This window comes from Manis javanica, chromosome 1 (assembly GCF_040802235.1).
Source record: "Manis javanica isolate MJ-LG chromosome 1, MJ_LKY, whole genome shotgun sequence".
Taxonomy (NCBI): Eukaryota; Metazoa; Chordata; class Mammalia; order Pholidota; family Manidae; genus Manis; species Manis javanica.
Window position 1 is genome coordinate 184,932,725 of NC_133156.1, and position 16,238 is coordinate 184,948,962.

General features: G+C 43.6%; 1 protein-coding gene and 1 long non-coding RNA gene across 3 annotated transcripts in view; one reads left to right on the forward strand and one right to left on the reverse strand.

Moving 5' to 3' along the window:
- ARHGAP25 (Rho GTPase activating protein 25) overlaps positions 1-16,238 on the reverse strand; it is a 79,630-nt gene that overhangs the window by 45,025 nt on the left and 18,367 nt on the right. The gene's annotated exons all lie outside the window — the stretch shown is intronic.
- On the forward strand, positions 2,943-14,098 carry LOC140843215 (uncharacterized). Its single transcript, XR_012120819.1, has 3 exons — positions 2,943-6,539; positions 7,383-7,469; positions 13,343-14,098. It is a non-coding gene; the product is annotated as an uncharacterized lncRNA (long non-coding RNA).

Here is a 16,238-nt window from a genome sequence, read left to right on the forward strand (position 1 = left end):
CTTACACTAAGGCTGTGTAAACGATCTGAAGGAACTAGAGGGTTTGGGCAGAAATACAATGGGGAGGAGGGAATTTGAAGAACTGTATACAGCTCTGTGTCAGGTTAGGTCAGAAACTATAACTTGCAAAGATTCATATCTGTCCTAGAAAGAGGGCAGGTGGTAGGCAGAGAAGAAAAGAATTGTTTCCACGCACAATGTTTGCAGAAAATGTTAGAGTGAGGTATTCTGGCAAATGCAGGGCATTCTCCTCCACCTCAGTTAGCCCAGGCATAGACCAGCCCAGTGTGACTTTTGTGACCTTCCACTCGAAGCGGCATCAGATTTGGAAGGAAGGGTCCCCTCCTAGCAGGGGCATAGTAAGGAGCCTTCACTTGGCTTCTGGGTGATGTCCCCAAATGGAGCCAGGGCAGGAGCGGAGGGAAGCAAGCAGCGGCCACGGGGTAGTCATGAGGACTCAGGCCTCTCTAGAGACCCACAGAAATTATTAGAACCACTGTGGGAGAAGCGGAAGGTCTCCAATGGCATTAAGGGAGTGGGGGAGGGGAGCAGGAGCCAAACAGACACTGTAGATTGAAGAAAATTAACTTGGCGCCCAAGAACTAAGTTGCTGGAATATTGTGGTTAGTTCTGGGAAATTTGTTAAGCTCTGTTGTGGCAAAAAAAAAAGACAAAAACAAACACACAAAGCCAAAGACCTGCCCCTAGAAGCCTCTGTTCATTGCAGAATAGCCTGGCAAAGGCAACAGTAGGTACGGGGATCTTATGTCATCAGATCTGGCCAAGAGGGGCTTTGGTGCCCTTGGGACAAGCAGGCCACCGCCCTGTCTGCCTACATATGATCAAGGCATAAATAAGGAACTCAACCATTTTCTATATTCCAGAAATGATACTATTCACCCACACATCCACCCAGGGTTCTTGAGTATCTGTTCTCATCCCCAGCGTAGGTGGTATGACGATGGACTCTGGGCTGTGCATTACAAGTGAGCGCATAGCTCAGTATGAACTTCTGCACAACTGGAATGAAGCCCAAACACTGGGGAGATGACAGCTAGGGCTCCAATGAGTCAGTGACTAAGCACGTGAACTTTCTGTCCTGTCAGAGCCATCTCCCACCTCGGCCCTCCACATGGCTCATCAGCCACTCTATAATCAGATGATTCAGATATCAGGGAAGAAAGGTGGGGGCCTTGAAGTTGACTTGGTTTTGACTAACTTTCCTTCTTAGTTCCTTTGAACAATCTCTCTTCTTTAGGGGTGTGACTTGTTTTCCAAGACAGTACAGAAAGAAGTATGTTACTATTAATGGAGCTGTTTTCATAATGAAAATAATAACAGTAAAACCTCCTTCAAGAGCCAGTCATTGTACACTGAGTACGCGCTCCCAGCCCTTGGGGAAGGAGGTCTGAGCCAGGCTAGCCAGGCTGTGGGCTGAGAGGGGGCCGCAGGCAGACCAGGGAGGCCGGCTGGAAAGTCAGAAGGCAGCTGCTCAGCATTTATAGAACATTCTGGGGAAGTGGGAAATGAGGGCTTCAGTGAAGTCAGAAACCTACCCTGACCTTAGGAGAGAGAGAAAAATAAGCCCCTAGCACTATGTTGCCACTTGGCCGTGAGTGGCTATGAACACGAAAACAAGTTAAATTAAATCTAGTTCCTCAGTCACACCAGCCACATTTCAAGTTCTCAGTCGCCCCGTGTGGCTCATGGCTACAGTATTGGACAACACAGGTAGAGAACATTTCCATCATCACAGAAAGTTCTATTGGTCAGCACTTCCTGCAATCTGAGTGTTATCATTACTAAACATGAGACAAAATGGGCTGCAAGGGTGGGGCAGTATTTAATCAAGTAAAGAAATCAAGCTACAGGGCCCAGAGAAGTGGCTTCAGGTGGCAGAGTGAGAATGTCAACCTTGGTCTGAGAGATCATAGGGCACCACTTCATGGACCTGAACAAAGTCGGCCCATGAAAACTTAGACCAGTGATGTGATTGCACTGCATAAGCTGTCCTGCTTTTGGCCCCAAGCTGGAGCAAGAAAAAATTAAAGAAGGAAGTTTAAACAGAGAAGTGAGCTTGGGAAGCATTATCACTTTATTTCCTCATCTCCTCACCTCTAACCCCCCAAGTAATCAATTGCAGAATCATTTAGGGCACACTTGTGAGACATTTCTTCTATCTTCTCTTAACTCTGTTTCAGTTTAGATTCTATTTTAGATGGCTCTGCATGTGGGGGTGAGCTGGGTCTAGCTCATTCAAAGCTGGGGAGGTACTGAGATGAGCAGTGCAGTAGTCTGGGAACCATGCTTAAATGTCTTTGAAAAGGGAATCAGATTTACATGGCTTCCCTCCAGAAGCCCTCTCCTGGGCTACAGACACATCCATCCAGCTGTCTGCACACACACCTGCAGTGGAGGTCTCAGGGTCACCATGTTGCTAGTCGATCTTACTACCTTCCGCTGCCGCCCACTCACAGACACACCTGAGCCTGCTTTACCTCCACTGTCTCCACAGTGTGCTGCGCGACCTCTTCCCAGACAACCAAACCAGAAAGCTTCCCCATTCTTATAGTCATCACAACCCACAACTCTCTTCCTCTCTAATCTAACCTTCCTCTCTACTCCTACTCAGTTTTTTAAGCCCTTCCGCCCTCTCCCTGGACTTCTACTATAGCTCCCTGACCTGTCTCCCTCCTACTAGCCTAGTCCAGTGACACTTTCTATGACTTGATCCTTCGAAAACACAAGTCTATCATGTTCCTTACCTAAAAGCCTCCAACGAACCTCCAACACCTTTGTCCTAAAAGATGAAGGCTACACTCCCTACATGGGGGTCAGCATCCTTTGAGGTTTTCCTACTGCCTTTCTTGCTCTTCCTCCATACAAATCCTGCACTTCATCCATAAGAATATGCTATTCCATCTGCTGGAATATTCTCCCACCAATCCCCACACAACCCCATTCAACCTCTTGAAAAGCTCTGTGAATCCTTCTGGACTTACTTAAGGCCACATCTCCCATGAGACTCCTTCTCAGACCAGCCAAGATCTGTCACTCCCTGGGCTTATTCTATGTCCCTTTACTGAGGGCACATGTCCATCAAAGCATTTCTCACCCTGCCTGGTCCTTTTCCTTCCTCTGTCTTCCCTCCCCACCTGCCAAGGAGACAGGGGCTCTGCCTTGATGTCTTGGCCTTGCCCATCCTCATTTCCCAGCACCCAACTGCTGTCCCCAGTGTCCGGCAATGGGAAGACCAGGTGAGGCAGCAGAGATCACAGGCTTCCCCAGCCTCAGCCCTGAGTGTGCCATGGGCTGCCTCTGAGTATCAGCTTCCTCTTCTGTGACGCTGTGACAATAACATGTACCCTGTGGGGGTGGCTAGTCTGTAATGACAAGTGGACAGGCCCTAGCCAAAGTCTGCTTCTTAAAACCTGGGCATTAAATGGAGGCTATCATTAACATTATTATTATAGCATGGACTCGATTTGATGAGAGAAAAGAAAGGAGAGTTGAAAGAGGGAAGGGATGAAAGGAGGGAGAGATGAGGAGAAAGGGAACAGAAAGACTATATGGACATGGTACAATAGTCCAGGTGCAAGTCCAGAGGCCCAGATTAGGTGGGTGGCAGCAGAAAGGGAAGGACTCAGAGAGGCAGCTGTGAGGCAGCCCACCAGGCCTCAGCAGCTGGTCAAACAGGAAGGAGACTTTCGTGAGATTTGGGGGCAGAGTGCCTCAGGTAAGGTAGCCTTCTCCATCCCTTCATTTGTTGCACATTGGCTGGGCACTTGGCATGCACCAGGAGCTGTGCTGGGTTTGGGATATAAGATCAACCAGATACAATCCTGCTTCAAATAGCACATAGGTCTGGGATACCTGCTCGTGAAGCAGGGGAGGAAGTCAGAGAACAGGGTGGATTTGAACAGGCAGAAGAGTCCATCTCTGGGCATGATGAGACGTGGGGGTGGACTGGGAGCTTTAGACTTCCCCAGAGTTCTGGTTTTGACAGGTAAGGCCCATGGATGAAGAAAGAAGTTAGAGGGGAAATGAAGAGGTGGAAGTGAAAGCCAGGAGATTTGAATGACATGAAAATCTCAGGTCTGAGATACACAGTAGATATTCAGAAACCAAAGAAAAGACCAAGCACAGAGGACACAGGCATGGAGGGGAGCATTTCTAACTTGAAGCTGTGGAGATGAACTTAGATACAAGACAGAAAGTGTTACTGTTTTCCTTGGACTTTCAAGAAAGCCTACATTAGTTCTAAGTATGGAAAAACAAAGTGCAGCAAGAAAATCCATTATCCCCATTAGGGGGCAGGAGGCTATCAGGAAGGGGAATGAGAGGAGACAAGCTGTCATCCTAGGGCCAGTGAAGATCCATGGCCAGCCAGTTCTTGACCATTTCACCCCCAGGACAGGAGCTCCCTTAGGAACAGATGGTGCCTTCGGGTGGAGACACAGGCTTCTCTGTCTCCTGGTGATGGGTGCAGCCACCCACCACAGGAACAGCTTGGTGAGACGAGCACCAGTGGGTTTCAGCCCTGCTTCCAATTCCTGCCAAGACCCTTGCACAGTGCACACTTACACAACTTTACATGTTCTGAAAGAGGTCATTTCAAGAAATAAAGCACCACTCAAAGGCAACAGGACCTTTTTAAAGTAGTGTTCAAGGTTCTGATCTCAGCTTTCTCTCTCAGAAAGGTATATTTGACTACAAAGGTGAACTGAAGGTCCCATGGCCTCAGGAATAAATAGTTTTATGCTTTCATTGCCTGTTTGCAGGCTTTAAGGTGCTGGAGCTACAAAGAGGTTCTTGAGGGCAAGGACCATGTCTTCTTCATTTTAATGTCCTGAGGACACTGACAGTACCTAGCTCAGAAAAGTTAATTGGAAGGAATGAAGAGAGGAAAGAGGTGTATGTGTGAGAAGAGTATGCATGTGTGTTTGTGTGTATTATATACAGAGAAAATAATGTTGAATAATGTTCAAATTAAAGATTCCTAGGCTGGGTTCTCTTTAACAAAGAAACTCATCTTTCTTAATTAACTACAATGAACTAATCAGAAAAGTTTATTGGGCATTTCTTATATGTAGGGCATGGTGCTAGGTAATGCGCAGGGTTTTAAAAACAGAGGAAACCCACTAAATTTGTGAACTTGAGACTTGCAGGGTTTCAGATAGTTACTATGCACTCTGGTACACAAAAATGAATTACACCACCCACTGCTGCCAGTGGCTCCCTCAGTCTCAGCCTTATTTTTTGATGGGTCTGAAGCCTGTCACATTCTCCTTGTATTAAAAAGGGGGATTAATAATCAATCATCAATCACAAAGCGTTCAGGAGAGATTAGCATCTGCTTGAAGCTTTCTTGCTGGTAAAATCAAAATGAGAAAAGAGAACCACTGGTGAAGAATACAGAATGGAAGCTCTACTACCATCAGAAAGTAGGTTTCCAAGGTCAGGGACTTTTAAAACTTCTTTTTCACCTTCTTTCACACCTCCTAGAAGAGCAGCTGGCCAATTGAAGTTTCCCAATAAATATGTTAAGTGAACAAAATTAATGGTTTAGAATGAAATGTGAGCCACTATCAGGCATTTGTACTTGCCAAAAATATTGGCCAATTTACCTATTTGTGTTCATTTGTGCTCACTTAAGCAGAGAGGCCAGTAGAAGATACACTCCCCAATGCAATAATAATCCGTATCAACAGGGCTGCATTGTTTATTTACCATGTGCCAGCCACAATGCAAGCACTTTTTAAGCCTAGTTCCATCGAAGGCTCCTGCTAACTGTATGGTTAGCAACACATTGTCATTGCCACGTTTCAGCTGATGGCATGAAGCTCAGAGAGGTGAGATGATTTGCCCCAGATACACAGCTAGAAATCTGATCTCAAAGCCCAATATGCATACCTACACCACACAACCCACAGAGAGAAGCATCTATCCAGTGGTAAAGAGAGGCATCGAAATTAAGAATTGATGTGCAGTAATTCTCATGTACACCTTTTCTCGGGCCAGGGAACAAAGCCACTATTCCTAACCCATCACGTGGACATCTGCCTCCAGCCCCACCCATTTTGCCTCAATAATATGTGTAAACAACTCTGTGTTGCTTTTTCCTCCCCACATATGCTCTGCAAGCCTCAGCAGGCCCTGAAAAACCAGTGGCGAAGAAGTGGTCTTGAACCCTCAAGCCCATCATAAGGGCTGTGCTGACACCACAACAGGGAAATGGACATTTGAGGTCCTGCTGTGTCTTACCAGCTCTCTGCCCTGGTTCATGTGATGACACCTAAGGATTCTGACCAAAGCCCCCAATGTGGCAGAGGTGTGAGAGTGAGGGGCACGGAGTTCAGCCCACAAAGCTCGCCTCGGGTGGCCAGCTGGGCTGAGGGAGGGGCTGCGCAGGGTGTGAAACCGGAGGCCTGCACACCCCTGCCGACACCCTGCACACACCCGCACACCCACACACGTGCAGACCCTCGGCCTATCCAGCTCCAGACTGTGGGAAGATGGCTCTCCTGGAAGAAAACCAGGTCTGTGAACTGCAGAACCTCCAGGCCCACTTCTTTCTCTCTTTTCTCTTTTCCTTCTCCAAGGCAAACTGCCCTCCATTTCAAAGCACCCAGCACCTAGGGAGGTGGGGAACTGGTAAAAACTTTTCACTTAAAAATCCTGACATTTAGATTTTAGGATGCATTTATCCTGTGATTATTCTCCTGAATTTTATTTTTAACTCTAAGTTTCATTTTTAACTTTAGCTTGAAAGATTTGTGCCCACACAAAAGACAACAGGATGTAACACTGAGGACAGCAAAGGGGCGTGCTCTGCCCCCCTGAGATTAAATCAGGAGCACCTTTCCAGGACACCCCTCTGTGAGATACATTTACATAACCTAATTCAAAGAAGTATCTAAAAGGTATTCCCTGAATGCTTGCTTTCAGACCCAGGAATTGAGCAGGTTTAATCTTCCCACGTTCTGTAGCTTGTAGAAATGTCCTTCTTTGACAAGTGAGCATTTCAACATACAAGCAACTTCTGCCTGGGAAAGGTACTTAGCACTATGTCTCTTGCAGGAAGAGGTTAAAATGTGGTCTCAGTGGCAATAAGAAAGAGAGAGACAGAGAGAAGGGGGTGGAGACCAGAGGTAGGGAGGGAGAGAGAGAATTGGCTATTTCTTCATAAGCTTGCAAGTCTCTTATACTCTGGCAAATTCTCTCAATGTACGGTGGCTCTCCAAGCTCTTCCCCATCTGGTGTCCACGGTTTGGAGCTTGTGTGTTTCTTAGGAATTCAAGAGTGCAGCTGCCTGTTGTGGGTATGTGTCCCCATCAGTTGCAACACTTCATTGGCTGTCTCTGCCTATCTTTGCATAACAGGAAGCCAAGAGCCATAACAAGAAGCTTGCAGAATTGTGAGCACTTCCTACTGAACACCGCCCGGGGCTGCCTCTTCCTCAGCACAAGGTGAAGTGGAGATCTGGCAATGGGGTGACAAATGTACCCTGGGTGGACAATGTGGCTGTTTAACTGTGTATGGATGCTGATTGCCTTCCCAGACATCAATGTAAGGAAGGACTCTGCATCACGTAGGACCACGGGACAGTGAGTGCAGGCAGGCCTGCTCAGCGCTCCATGATATGCTTCGACAAGAGGGGCATCGGCAGAAGTGCTGACCTTCTATTATCAAAGCTAGTCTTTTGTTCTAGGAAGAGGTTTTGCCTAGTCACTAGCATTCATAAATAACTAGTACATTAGAATGCCTGAAGCATTTGTATGTTGCAAGCCCATATGAACTCTGGGGCAATGCTCACTGTGCTGATGATCAAGCACTGAGGCTACAAGCCATTTCCCATCCTACAGCTGTCACTCCCGTCTCTTCCTAGAGCCCTCACTACTCTTTGAGAGTAGTAAATTTTAACCTTATAATTCTACTAATAGTATGATCAATGAACAATTTTTTCAGTGGGGATGGGCCTGGCATACAAGGCATAATATATTTCCCTTATTCTACAACCTGATAAAAAGATTCCATTAAAAAACTGAGGCAATTAGATTATGGACCAGGGACAGGGATAGATTACTAATTAATAAATTATTAATTATTTTGTTAGGTGTGTGGTTAGGAGATAAAGTGGCCTTATTTTTAAAGATACATACTGAAGCATGAGGAATGAAATTACATAGTTAGTGTCTGGGATTTGCTTTAATCCCAGTTAGTATCTTAGCAAAGAAAAGAGAAAAGGATAGATGAAGCAAAAAAGAAGCCAAAGAGTCTTGATAACTGTTGAATAAACATGGGGGCTTATTATACTTATTCTCCAAGTTGGTGTTTGAAATGTGTATATAATAGAAAACATATTTAAGACTCTGTTAGGCTTAATTTTTTTCCATACTTCAGCTATCACCCTGAACTTCAACTTGCTCATTTTCCCAGGCCTGCATTTCCAGACCTGTTAGTTATTCCTCTGAGCACACAGAATGATACTACACAGATGTTACACCACACACATACACATCCCTCCCGCACAGATCTGCCCCTCCATTTCCCCTGCACTCTCACTTTATCAGTTAATGAAGGGGAATAACTGAGGGACTCCTGATGGTTCCAGTTATGGACAATATTTCCAGTGAAGTCAGCTGTACTCAGACTGCTAATGGTGGTGATTGTGTGTGTGTGTGCGTGTCGCGCACACGCGCGCATGCCTGTGTGTTAGTGGTGGTGGTGGTGGTGTGTGTACATGTATATTTGTGTGTACACCATCACCACCACCACTAACACACAGGCGTGCACACACAGACACAGAAATTTCTCAATGTAGGAGAAGGAGGAAGGGACAGCCCACCTTGATAATAGCTGTTTCAAGGAAGGCAAAGAGGCTCCATCTAGTTTGACAATTCCTTCTGGCTAGGAGCCATGTCTGAGACATCTGAGGCTTAGTAGAGGCTCAGTGGGAAGAATGGGATGACTGACTATCAGTATTTGCAATGACAAAAGTTGGAGAAAGTGACTGTCCACAGGCTACTATGGCAGCGTGGTGGATCACCAACCCTTGGTGATGGCTGTCTTAGCCCTCTGGTAAAGAGGCAAGCACCTTAGTGTAGTGGAAAGTGTATCTGACTGAGCATCAAGAGACCCTGAGCATCAAGAGACCCAGGTTCAAGTTCTAACTCAGACCCAAACCAAGTGAGAATTCTCTTGCCCTTTCTGGGCCTTCATTTCCTCATTTGTAAAACAAAAGGACGGAAATAAACCAGCTTGAATGCTTTTCCAACTCTAAGTCTTTCCGATTGACATGTAAAACATCTTTCAGCCATCTACTTTGTTCTAATCCTATTTTAAGTGCAACGTGTCTAACTTAATTTGCTGATTCGGGCAGGATTCAGTTTTACACCAAGAAAACGGACCTCTAGCAATGAATTTATTTAATCAGTTATGAGAAATGGACTTGGCAAAAGACATAATCTGGATGATTTTAACCCAACACAGATGGTTTGGCATGCCCATGGTTGGAGTGTTTAGGAATTTCATATTAGGCTGAAAAAAATTCGCTGAGAAGTCCAGTAGTCATACAGGGCAGGAGGTACAAAGACAAAAGCCACTGTAACTATGACTCAAGGCCTGACAGCTCAACAGGATGTGAGATTGAACTGTTCCGGGGTAATAACTTAGCTCCCACGTATTATGGACCCATCATCTCCTGAATATATCTTTCCAGCTGTAAACCAGACTGTATCTGTCAAGAACTGCAAACATAGCCATTGCCTTTCAACCAAAGAAGACTTCTAGTAGTTTAGTTAAGGAGACAATAATGCATGCATATTAAAAATTTATTTAGAAGGATATTCACTGCAGTTCTATTGTTTAAAAAATGTGAACAAGTAAATGTCCAAGGACATGGAACAGTTGAATTAAATATGGTGTGCCCACAAAGGAAACTATGCAGCCTTAGAGATGATGCTTTATTGTATTATAGTGACATGGAAGTATTAAATTTATGCAGTTCATTTAAAAACAGCTAATTCCAAAACAGTATATTCAGGGTGACTCCATTCTGTTAAAAAGAATATGTGCACACATGTATATGCATATTTTGCAGCATAAGAAAATCATAAAAATATATATGATATAACACATAAAACATAATGGCAAGATTCAGACCAGACTAGTGTAGGGTTAGAGGTTTTTTTTCTGGAGAGGTGGGATTATGGATAATACTAATGTCTTCTATTTGCTGTCATTTTTTATAAAAAAACAGAAGTTATTGGTAAAAGCACTATGTCAGCTTTCTCTTCAAGGACCTGCCAGTTGAATCTCCCAATCTAAAAATTTTAAATACTTAACATAAGTAAGTCAAGAAAGAGAAATCACTGAAGAGAATCTGTCCCAATGTTAGGAAGAATTTACATTACCTAAACCAAAGTAAATTCCAAAATTTTGAAATAGAGTATTGCAAGAACTAGCCATGTCATTGTGGGCAAATCACTCTCCCTTGCCTGATGGGATTATCTGCCAGCAGGATACAAAACACAACCGTCCTTGATGAAACAAAAAATAGGTACAGAGTTGTTTTTTATTAGTATTGTCACTAACAAGAATAACTTCTACAAGAATAATTTCTACATATATAAAAGGAGCTGGTTGTACAAATCGCCCACTAGGATCCTTCCCAGTGCCAAAATTCTTCTAGTATCTGTACGCTAGCATTTTCTACTAATCCCATAATGTTTGCAGAGAATACAATTCAAGGAAGGGGCAGCAGAAATGAGGCAATCCATTCCTAGGAAAGGAAAGAAAAGAGAAAGCACTCAGGGACAGAGGGGGATCAGTACAGCTTGCAGCTGTCAGCCAAGGCATCGCAGAAACCATAGAACCTGAGCAAGTTCTTTGGGGCTCAGGAGAGAAGAAAGGAGGCAGGGATGCGGAGGAAGAAGCACAAAGAGGGCACCCTGAGGCAGCCTGGGAAGGAAGGAGGACCGTGTGGGATTCCAGGCAGTCTGACCACATGGAGTAGCAGCTTCATTTCCAAATTTCCATTGAAATGACCAAAGACGTACTTTAGTAATAAAGAGGGGAAATAGGAAATGAAAGTAAAAATGAAGAAGGCTGTTACCTGCATGCAATTTGCAGGGAGAATTTCTGTAAGATGTAGATAGGCAGGGCCGACTTGAGAGAAGAGCTGACCAGCCCACAACTCAGTGTGTGTGGAGGAACTTCTGCCCAGGGGTGGGAGAGGTCCCACAGAGTGCGCACGGGCCGGCCCTGCAGCGGAGCAGCAGCGCTGGAGCGGGGACAGATGGAGCCCCTGAGAGCCACTTCTGGGACACAGGCCAGGCTGGGGCACGTTATCCCAGCTTCCCTCAGGTACTAAAAATCTAGCCAGACCAAAAGTGATGGCCCTGTCTTGCTGGCTCCTAAATGGGGTCACTGTACCAGTGAGAGGAGGGGACACTTTTCCAACTAACCTGGGACTACCAACAAGGAGGAAAAGAAGAAGAGAAAGACAGAAACAAACTCCATGAATAGAAGGGGAGCTACCTGGCCTAAACTGATGCTTCTTAAAAAGTTACATGTAAGCTCACCTTACACCCAGCAATTCCACCTCTAGGAATCTACTCATGAGAAGTGAGAACATGTGTCCACAAAATTTCTTGTATGCAGAATGTTCCCAGCAGCATTATTCATGATGGTCAAGCTGGAAGTGATCCAGAGTCCATCAGCTGGTAGATGAGCAAATACAACACGGTACAGCCATACAAAGCAGCACGACTCAAAAACAGAAAGGAATGAAGTGTTGATCCATAATGGACCTCAGAAACATTAGGCTGAGTGAAGGAAGCTGAATGCAAAACACGGCATAGTATGATTCCATATATAAGAAATGCCCAGAGATGGTAATGCTCTAGAGACAGAAATCAGATCAATGCTTGCCTGGGGCTGAGGGGGAAAGCAACAATTGACTGCAAATGGGTAGGAGGTGGGAGAGGAAAGTGTTCTAAAACTGGATTGTGATGATCGCTGTACAACACTAGAAGGTTACTGAAAATCACTAAACTGCATACTCACAGTGGAAGAATGTTATGGCTTATAAATTATAACTCAATAAGGCTATAAAAAGAAAGATCAGGAGCTATATATATTTGGTTGCCACACGCACACAAAAGAAACCCCCAATGGAAACACTGAAGAGCAAAACAGTCTTTGCATATAGAAATCAAGAAAATTCCTGATTCATTTTATAGACTGTTTAAAAAAGGCCATAAGCTCCACAAAGTTATGATTTGCCCATTTTATCACTCATGTATTCCTAATGTCTAGAATACACCAGGAATGCAAGGATGCTTCAGTATTATGAAATCCATTAAATGGTTTATTATGTCAGTAAGTAAAAATACTAAAGAGCCATGTTTTCAAAAGATGGTGAGCTTACATTTGATGATATTCATATTGATTTATGTTAGAAAGACAGTCATCAAGAATAGAAGAATACGTTCTTAGGTGGTAAAGAATGTCTGTCTCAAACCAATAGGAGGGAACAGAGGGAATACGGTGTGTTTCTGAAAATACAACTGGTGAAAATGGGAAGAATCATAAGCTCTTAGGAACCAGGCCAAATGCCTGGTGTTTTAGCTGTGTAAGGAAAAATGAGAAAGTACAGACAAGATGTTTTAAAGAAACAAAGTGGCACAGAAAATTTCTGACACTTCTACTGTATCATATCACTGAGAGCAGTGGAATGTGTGAAAATTTTGATTGCTGGTATTTGCAATGCTACTAAGAATTTCTTAGGGTTTGATGGAAGAAATCCTTCTAAAATTCATGAAACATAATCAAAAAGAGACAAACATCAATGTCAATATCTTACTTAGAGCTCCTGACTTGTGGGAATCTACTGAGATTGCACTTTTTCATAACATTATGTCATATGCTAGCATTTCTAACCATTTCAGGCTCTGCTTCATGATATTTGAGCGGGGCTTTGCAGAATGCAGAATTTCCCCTGTGATTCTGCCCCTGACAGCCTGCAGTTCTGTTTCCTCTTCAAGGCTGTCAAACCTTATCAGCTGTCTGAAAAAAAAAATGCTTTAGGGGGTTTCCCTTTCATGGCCCAAGGTCCTCACAAAAATGTTAGGATTTATTCTGCATGCAACCATGGTGCTTTTGTCCGAATTGGGCTCCGCTGGTGGTCAGACCCAGGCCTTTGCCCTACTATGGCTCGCTGCAGTTGGCCACTCCTTCACGGTTCTTACAGCTCTATGCCAAGTCTTTTGTTGTCCATAAAAGACCTTGAAGAACATCATTCTTCCTTCTTTCTTCTTTATCCATTGTTTTCTTTTAGCCAATGGTCTTGGGAGGACAAACTCAGCAATGAAGTTCTGGGTGCAGAAGTTGAAGAAGCACAGATGTACAAACAGGAAGTGGAAGAAGGGGACCCACAGACGGGCAGCCTGGTAACTGACGCCATGACAGGGAGGATTAGCTCCCAACTCTGAGTCCTTCTGGCACATCTTATAGCACAAGAGACTTTTCAAGGTGAAACGTGACTTGTCACATTTGGGTTGGGTTTGTTTTCAGGGAGTAATTTCTCTAAACTTAATATGTGCCCTAAAAGGCGATTTATCAAAAATAAAATAACCAACGTATCTTATAATAGACTGGCATGGAACACTTTAAAAATGAAATAGTAAATGTTTTAATATGGAATAAAAAAAACTGGAAGAAGAGATTTACTTCGTGTGCTCAAGAATGAATCGTATTTTTTTCTCCTTCAACTCTTTACCTCCACCCTTCCCCTCTCTCCCTTTTTCCTGACATTCTCGTTTGTATCAGCTGTGAAGTGGCTGACTTCAAATCGGGTACAAGTGGGAGGGAGCTGTATCCAGATATAAGAAAAACCCCTGAAAACATACATTCCAAAATACAAATAGATAAACATAGCTCATTAATTGACCTGAAAATTAAATTCCACTGATACATAGCATGGATTTTGTTATATCGGGGGTGGATGGTTATATCAGGATATACTTGGGGGAATGTGTTTCCAGAACGCCATTTCTACTGACACAATTTTGATAAAGAGGATCCAGATAAACATCCTGGAGTGGTCAGCCATAAAACAGCACTGACCATTCCAATCTTCCAGCACTTTCCCCTGCCTGATAAAAAATACTTTGGAAAATGTGACTTTTGTGATCTTTGGGAGGAGGCCTGGAAAGGGAGGGCTGAGGGTTCAGAGTGACACAGGAAATCTGTGTTTGTAATGCTCAAGTGTGTGGGTGTGTTCATGTGGGCAGTGCTGGAGAGGAAAAATGAAAGAAAATGTTTGCAAACAGTTGCAGGCAGGAGCTGGATGAGAGAGGCACAGAGTCTTTATGAAACATTGATATCCACAGAATATCCTGTATTGGGATTATTAAAACAACTGTTGACAGCAGAAGCACAATATATAAAAGAAAAATTTGACATTGGACTTCGTCAGAATTAAAACCTTTGTTCTATGAATGGCACTAAGAGAATGAAAGAAGCCACTAACTGGTAGAAAATATTTGCAAATTACATATCTGACAAAGGAATTGTATCCAGAATATATAAAGAATTCTCAAAACTCAACAATAAGAAAACAAACAAACTAATTTTTTAAAAACAGCTCAACATTTAAACAGACACTTCACCAAGTGAAAAGACTTTAAGCATCGTTAGTCATTAGGAAGCCATAAAGTAAAACCATGTGAGATACCACTGCAAACATATTAGAACAGCCAAAATAAAATTCAAAAAACAAACTAGCAGTTTCAAGGACTACTAAGGATGAGAAGCAACTGGAATTTTCATATATGGCTGATGGGAGCACAAAATGGTGCAGCTACTTTGGAGAACAATTTGGCAGGTTCTTACTACTAAGTTAGACATGTGTACCCTGTGATACAGCAGTCCCACTGCATGACATGTACCCAAAAGAAACAAACCATTATGTTCACACCAAAACCTGTAAGCACATATTGATAGGAGCTTATTCAGAATCTCCAAAAATTAGAGGCAAGCCTAACGTCTTTCAACCAACAAATGGGCACATGCACACACCGCAATATTACTTAGGAATAAAAAGGCAAAACTATTGTTTTGTTTATAAGCAGCAACATGGATGAATCTCAGGTGCATTCTGCCAAGTGAAAAAAATCAAACTCCAAAGGTTACATATTGCATGATTCCATTTACATGACATTTTTGGAAAAGCCAAACTATCATGATGGGGAGTTGATGAACAGTTGCCCAGGGTTATAGGTGATGAAGAGGGGTGAACTAAAAAGAGACAGTAGCAGGAAATTCTTTACAATGATAGAACTATTCTATATCTTGATTGTAGTGGTTTTCACATGACTCTAGGCATTTGCAAAAACTCATGTAACTGCAGACCAAAATTAATAAATTCTACCAGACGCCAATTTCAAAATGATATTTTTTTACCTACTCACATTTGTTGCACATTTGTTACACAGAATTCTCTGATGTTTTCACCTCCTCCTGACCTTCAGAAGTTTCCATAGCTACTGTAAGTTCTAAATGGAAAAAAAAAGTGACATCTACCATCCCACGGTAACCTTGGGCGAGGTGAGTGGCCTCAAAAAACATGGGAATGTGGGGCAGACTGATCTATCAAGCTAAATATCCCCAGGTTGTAAGGGAGCAGGATCTCAGAGTCAGCAGAGGTACTCCTTCATTTAGCTTTTCACTTTCACAGGGGCTAGGGAAGGCCCTGGCATGACATCCCCAGCAGCAAGCCCACTCCCCTTAACAAAGTCCAACCGTGATCCTCTCCAGGATTATTCATTTTGGTGCCCAAACAAATAAGGGAATAAGCCAGGGTATTTCCTTCCATAAACACAACCTCCTAATTCCAGTGGTGCTGGGCTTTAGCATAAGGGATGGCACAAGGGCAGGTATTGTAGGGATAGACAGCCCGCAAAGGAGTATTCCTGTGGAAAGTAGTAGAAAGCCCACTGGGCAGTGTTCAGGAGACCTCATACCCAGTCTTGGCTCTGCCGCTAACTCCCTGGAATCATATGGGCAGTTCACGTAATCATTCCATGTTTTCCCATAGTCTTGGTCAACAAATGTTTTGGTTACAAGAAACAAATTCTGAATCAAAGTTTAAGAAAGGTAGATAAATAGATAGGCAGACAGATGATAGATCAGTGATTCTCAACTGGGGATGATGTTACCCCCAGGGGATACTC